Raw genomic sequence first — 7,274 nt, 5'->3', positions numbered from 1 at the left:
AAAAAAAAAAAGGTGATTAATTAAATTATTTTCAAAATAAATTCAAAACACACTAAGTTTTGTTTTTTTTTTTTTACTTTTTTTTGCTCAATATAATGTAAGTGTGCCATGGAAGTTTAATTATAGGTTCAAGTGTGCCGTGAGTTAAAAATGGTTGAAAAACGCTGCTCTAAGTAATGACAATGAACAAACTACAGTTACACACAAGAACATGAAAGGCTCTTACAAACGTCATACTGATCAAAATAAGTTAGACCCTAAAGAAATACATACTGTCTGACTCAATTTCTATGAAGATCAAAAACAAACTGTGGTATTAGAAATTAGGCTAGTAGTTAATTTTCAAGAGGGAAGAGGAAAATGATGGGGCTATGAGGGACATTATAATGTGGACGCGTCTGGACACTAGAATGTTTTGTTTGGGGCTTGGGTGGTGGTTACTTGGGTGTGTTCCCTTTATGCTAATTCATTGAACTGTACAGATGTGAACTGTGACCTTTCTGTATGTGTGTTATATTTCGGCATAAGTTTAAATATTAACACATGCACATGATAAATTTAATATAGAAGAGGGTACAATTGAAAGAAGGCATTCTCCCACTCTGAAGCCCCAATTCCTCTCTTCAGAACCCATTACTACTGCTAGTTTCTTGTGTATTCTTTTAGAAATATCCTATAATAAAAGAACAGTGGTATGTATGTATCCATAGATATATCCGTATTCCTTTTGCAATTTATAAAAATGGATACACTATATTTGTTGTTCTACCGTAGACATGCTTTTTTCATGTGCTTGGCAGATATCGTCCTTATTCTTTCTAATGACTCCATAAATTTTTCTATTGTAGGAATACACCATGTTTAACCAGTCCTCTGTAAGTGAACATTTAGGATTTTTCCAGTTTTTAAAACATTAAACATCTTTTTACATGTCCTTGCTAACATGTATGGTACAGTGGACTTCAGCATCATTTTTTAGTCAGAATATTAGGGGGTACACATATTTTGTTTACAGACTTTGTTTTCGTACACATTGAGGCAGTTCAAAGTGTGCCCTTTACCCAGACAGTGTGCACTGTACCCAGGAGGTATAAATTTACCCATCTTTACCAACTCCCTCCCCCCATCTTGATTTTCATTGAGATTTAGTTCTATATATGCACTTGAGTGTTGACCAGTTAGTTCCTATTTGGTATTGAGTACATGTGGCCTGCCTGCCTGCCTACCTACCTGCCTTCCTTCCTTCCTTCTGCTATGAACATTCAATTCCACATGTCCTTTTTGTATTTTTTATTTATTTTTTGAGACAGTCTCACTCTGTTGCCATGGGATGAGTGCTGTGGTATCAGAGCTCACAGCAACCTCAAACTCTTGGTCTCTTTTTTTGGGGGGGGGGACAGAGCCTCAAGCTATCCCCCTGGGTAGAATGCTGTGGCATTACAGCTCACAGCAACCTCCAACTCCTGGGCTCAAGCAAGTCTCCTGCCTCAGCCTCCCAAGTAGCTGGGACCACAGGTGCCCGCCACAACGCCCGGCTATTTTTGGTTGCAGCCGTCATTGTTGTTTGGTGGGTCTGGGCTGGATTCGAACCCGCCACCTTAGGTGTACGTGGCTGGTGCCTTAGCCAGTTGAGCTACAGGCGCCAAGCCCAAACTCTTGGTGTCAAGCAATTCTATTGCCTCAGCCGCCTGAGTACCTGTGACGACAGGTGTGCACCATCATGCTTGGCTAATCTATTTTTAGGAAAGACGGGATCTTGCTCTTGCTCAGGCTGGTTTTGAACTCATGAGCTCAAAGGGCTCCTTCCGCCTCAGTCTCCCAGAGTGTTAGGATTACAGGCATCACCATGCCTGGCCTGTACTTTTTAAATTATTGAATTTTATATGTAAATTATCTCAAAATTTATGTTATTTTTTTCAGGTTAACATGAGAGTACAAACCATTAGGTTATATAATTTATATATGAAAAGAAGTCAGAGTTGTAGCTGTGTCCTACACTTAGGGAGTGTGCCATATATTCATGCATTGTACCCACTGGATAGAAAGCTACTGAACCCCCACCTTCTTGAATTTAATCGAGATTTTCTCTCCTGTGGGTCTGTGATTGTTAATCTCCTAGTTTCAAATTGTTACTGAGTACATGTGATGCTTGTTTTTCCAATCTTGTGATACTTTACTTAGGAGAATATTCTCCAAATCCATCCAGATTTTTACAAAGGGCACAAAAATCGTCATCTTTTTTATGGTTGATTAGTGTTCCATGATATACATACACCATAGTTTATTAATCCACTCATGTGTTGACGGGCATTTGGGTTGTTTCCACATCTTTATGACTGTGAACTGAGCAGCTATGAACATTTGAGTGCAAATGTCCCTGTGATAAAGTATCTTTTTTTGTTTGTTTGAGTAAATGCCTAGTAGTGGGATTGCAGGGTCAAATGATAGGTCTACTTTTAGTTCTTTGAGGAATCTCCATACTTCTTTCCATAGAGGCTGTTCTAGTTTGCAGTCCTACTAACAGTGCCTGAGTGTTTCTTCTCTCCACATCCACACCAGCAACTGTTGCTTTGGGACCTCATGATGTGGGCCATTCTCACTGGGGTTAGGTAATATCTATCTCAAAGTGGTTTTGAATTGTATTTCTCTCATATTTAGGGAAGAGGCACATTTTTTCATGTGTTTATCGGCCATTCTTCTTTCCTCATGAAAAAAGTTTCTATTTATGTCTCCTGCTGAGTTTTTTGGGGGTGGGGAGGGACAGAGTCTTACTCTGTTGCCAGGCTAAAGTGCCATGGCATCAGCTTAGCTCACAGCAACTTCAGATTCCTGGGCTCAAGTGATCCTCCTGCCTAAGGCTTCTGAGTAGCTAGGACTATAGGCAAGTGCCACCCAGCTAATTTTTCTATTTTTTTTTTTTTTTTTTTTTTGAGACAGAGCCTCAAGCTGTCCCCCTGGGTAGAGTGCCATGGCATTACAGCTCACAGCAACCTCCAACTCCTGGGCTCAAGCGAGTCTCCTGCCTCCGCCTCCCAAGTAGCTGGGACCACAGGCGCCCGCCACAACACCCGGCTATTTTTTGGTTGCAGCCGTCATTGTTGTTTGGCGGGTCCGAGCTGGGGATTCGAACCCGCCACCTTAGGTGTACGTGGCTGGCGCCTTAGCCGGTTGAGCTATAGGCGCCGAGCCAATTTTTCTATTTTTTGAAGAGACAGAGTCTCACTCTTAATCAGGCTGGTCTCTGAGCTCAAGCATTTCTCCCACCTTGGCCTACCAAAGTGCTAGGATTACAGGCATAAGCCACTGCACCCAGCCTCTTGCCCAGTTTTTAATGGTGTTGTTTGCTTTTTTTTTCTTGTTGGCATGCTTGAGTTGATTGTGGTGCTTAGCCCTTTGTTGGATTTGTAGCATGCAAGTATCTTCTCCCATTCTGAAGGTTGTCTTTTGCTTTCTGGATTGCATCCTTAACTGTGCAAAAACTTTTTAACTTGATCAGGTCCCATTCATTTATTTTTATTGCTGCTATAATTGCTAGTGGGGCCTTCTTCATTAATTCTTTCCCTAGGTTGATAGGATCAAGAGTTTAGCCCACACTGTCTTCTAAGGATTTTATAATTTTATGTCTTAGATTTAGATCTTTCATCCATTGGAAGTTAATTTTTAGAAGTGGTGAGTGGTGTGGGTCTAGTTTCATTCTCTTACATGTGGTTAAACAGTTTTCTGAGCACCATTTATTAAATTGGGATTCTTTTCCCTGGTGAATGCTTTTATTTGCTTTGTCAAAGATTAGGTGGCTAGATGAGGCTGGTTTCATCTCTAGATTCTCTATTCTGTTCCACAGATCTATGTCTCCATTTTTATGCCAGTGCCATGCTGTTTTGATCAGTGTAGCCTTGTAGTATAACCTGAAGTCTGGTAAAGTTATGCCTCTGAATTTATTATTATTTCATAGAATTGCATTTGGCTATTTGGGATTTTTTCTGCTTCCATACAAAACATACAATTATTTTTTCAAGATCTTAAAAGTAAGACCTGGTTATTTTAATGGGGATTGCATTAAATCTATAGATTGCTTTGAGTAGTATAGACATTTTAACAACATTGATTCTTCCAAGTCATGAGCATGTTATGTACTTCCATCTGTTAACATCCTCTGCTATTTCTTTTCTCAGTGATTTATAATTCTCTTTTTAGAGGTCCTTTGTATTCTTTGTTAGAGGTATTTCATTTTGTTTGATGCTACTCTGAAGGTTATTATATCTTTGGTTTGATTTTCAGCTTTACTATTATTGAAGGCTAAAATAAAATTGATAAAATAAATGTACACTGACTTTATATTGGAAACATTGCTGTATTTCTTGATCTTTGAGGAGTTTTATGGTTGAGTCCTTGGAATTTCTAAGTATAGCATCATATCTGTGAAGAATAATAGTTTGACTTTCTCTGCTCCCATTTGGATACCTTTCATATCTTTTCCTTGTCTGATTGCATTGGCTCAAAACTTATGTTTAAAAGGTTGCTTGGGCCAGGCAAGGTGGCTCAGGCTTGTAATCTTAGCAGTCTGGGAGGCTTATGTGAACTTCTTGAGTTCAGGAGTTCAAGATCAGCCTGAGCAAGAGCAAGACTCTGTCTCTACTGAAAATAGAAAAATTAGCCAAGCATTTGGTGCTTACCTCTGGTCCCAGCTACTCAGGAGGCTGAGGCCAGAGGATGCCTTGATCCAAGGAGTTTGGGTTTGCTGTAAGCTGTGAGCCCACTGTACTGTAACCAAAGTTACAAAGTAGTATTCTTTTTTTTTTTTTTTGAGATAGAATCTTACTATGTCACACTTGGTAGAGTGCTGTCGCGTCACAGCTCACAGCAACCTCAAGCTCTTGGGCTTAGGGCAGCACCTGTGGCTCAGTAAGTAGGGCACTGGCTCCATGTACCAAGGGTGGCGGGTTCAAACCCGGCCCTGGCTGAACTGCAACCAAAAAATAGCTGGATGCTGTGGTGGGCACCTGTAGTCCCAGCTACTGGGGAGGCTGAGGCAAGAGAATTGCTTAAGCCCAGGAGTTGGAGGTTACTGTGAGCTGCATGACGCCATGGCACTCTACCAAGGGCCGTAAAGTGAGACTTTGTCTCTACAAAACAAAAAAAGAAAAAAAAAAGCCCTTGGACTTAAGTGATTCTCTTGCCTCAGCCTCCCAGCCTCTCTTGTATAGCTGGGACTATAGGTGCCCATCACTATACCTGGCTATCAGAGCAGTACTCTTGTCTCAAAAAAAAAAAAAAAAAGTTTCTTGCTACAAAAATGCAATATCAAGACAAATGTACTAAGTCCTCTTTTTAGATCTATTACTATACCAAATCCCTGTACATCGAGTTTAGAGCTTTTATTGCCATTGATGTTTGTCTTGCTTGCATTTACTTAGTCGCCACTAATTTTTCACTTAAAATAAGGATTTTTTTTGGTTTTGGTTCGGTTTCACAACTTAACCATCTTTTCTATTTCTAGTTTAAAATTATAATGTTGTTAGATTCAGTGAGTCATGCTTCTAATCAGGGAGGCTGAGGCAGGAGGATCTCTTGAGCCCAGGAATTCAAGGCTGCAGTTAGCTATGATCGTGCCACTGCATTCTAGCATAAGCAACAGAGAAAGACCTCATCTCTAGGGGAAAGAAAATTAAAATTAAAAAATAGTAAAATATAAATATATGATATTGGAAATACTAATAAAAAGAAGAGTTTTGGCTCGGCACCCATGCTCAGTGGTTAGGGCAATAGCCACATGCACCAAGACTGGTGGGTTCAAACCCAGCCCAGGCCTGCTAAACAACAATGAACAAGAAAAAATTGCCAGGTATTATGGCAGGTGCCTATAATCCCAGCTACTTGGGAGTCTGAGGCAGGAGAATTGCTTAAGCCCAAGAGTTTGAGGTTGCTGTGAGATGTGATGCCACAGCACTCTACTGAGGGTACCATAGTGAGACTCTGTCTAAAAAACAGAAAAGAAGAGTTTTAACTGGCCATGTGTTAAACAAAAACACCTTGGTGAATTGTTCAGCAGATACCAGTCTCCCAGAGCCAATAGAATCATTCAATACAAGGCTGATAAGCACCCTCCCCAAGGTCTTACCATCAATTCTATGTAGTAGTAGAAATAAAAGAAAGAATGTATATTCCGTATCAGGTCATAGAGCAGTGCTTCTCAACCTTCCTAATGCTACTAGCAATGAAAATAATTTTATGGTTGGGGGTCACTACAAGATGAGGAACTATATTAAAGGGTCACGGCATTAGGAAGGTTAAGAGCCACTGTCATAGAGTCTCCTTGGTTTGAGAAAGTCATAAAATCTAAAATTGTTTAAAAAATAAATAGCTGGTATGTAATATCCAGAGGTTTTTTTAATGTAAAATTTATAAACTGAGAATGTAAAGCCAAGTGATAGATGTAATTCAATTAGAAAAAAGTTTTATAATTGAGTCATTTCCGTGCCTAAGGTAGTATCAACTTGCCAAATGCAAAAGAACCTGCTCTGAAGCAACTAATGTCAAATCCATGACACAACAGATGATATAGTTTCAACAAAACAACATCAGCCATCATAGTAAATTAATGCTATCACTTTAATCTTATTAGCAGTAATGTCATTTGTATTTAATTTGTAGGTTTGCTTTGATTTTATTGTTGCATAAGAGCTATAAGCCTAAGAAATTTGTACCTAATATTGGCCTTGGACATATTTAAGCAACAGCATACTAAAAATAATTTTAGTATAATCATTAATAACCATTCCTAGAAGTCTAACAATGTTTTCTTTTAAAAGTATACAATATTTGGGCAGCACCTGTGGCTCAAATGAGTAGGGCGCCGGCCCTATATGCTGGAGGTGGTGGGTTCAAACCCAGCCCAGGCCAAAAACTGCAAAAAAAAAAAAAAGCATATAATACTCAATCTTAAGTTCATAGCTTTGTAGATAGTTTCCTAAAAATCCTCTAGAATGGCCTTTAGCATCTCAGGTGAGACTAGGACTAGGTTTATGACTTTGCTGGGGGATTTGGGGAAAATAGTGAGGTTAAAACCCATAGTTTGCTGTGGAAGTGGGGTATTCTGGTAGAGTATAAGGATTTTTTCATGTAAATTCTAGGGTAGCCAGGTAGGAAAGGTAGTCAGTTGGAGATATTGCAGTAAAAAACGAAGCCGGCTCGGCGCCTATAGCTCAACCGGCTAAGGCGCCAGCCACGTACACCTAAGGTGGCGGGTTCGAATCCCCAGCCCGGACCCGCCAAAC

This window comes from Otolemur garnettii, unplaced genomic scaffold, assembly GCF_000181295.1.
Source record: "Otolemur garnettii isolate 467f Iridium unplaced genomic scaffold, OtoGar3 scaffold00060, whole genome shotgun sequence".
Lineage (NCBI taxonomy): Eukaryota > Metazoa > Chordata > Mammalia > Primates > Galagidae > Otolemur > Otolemur garnettii.
The sequence above is the reverse complement of the archived record's forward strand: the minus strand, read 5'-3'. Positions refer to the sequence as shown.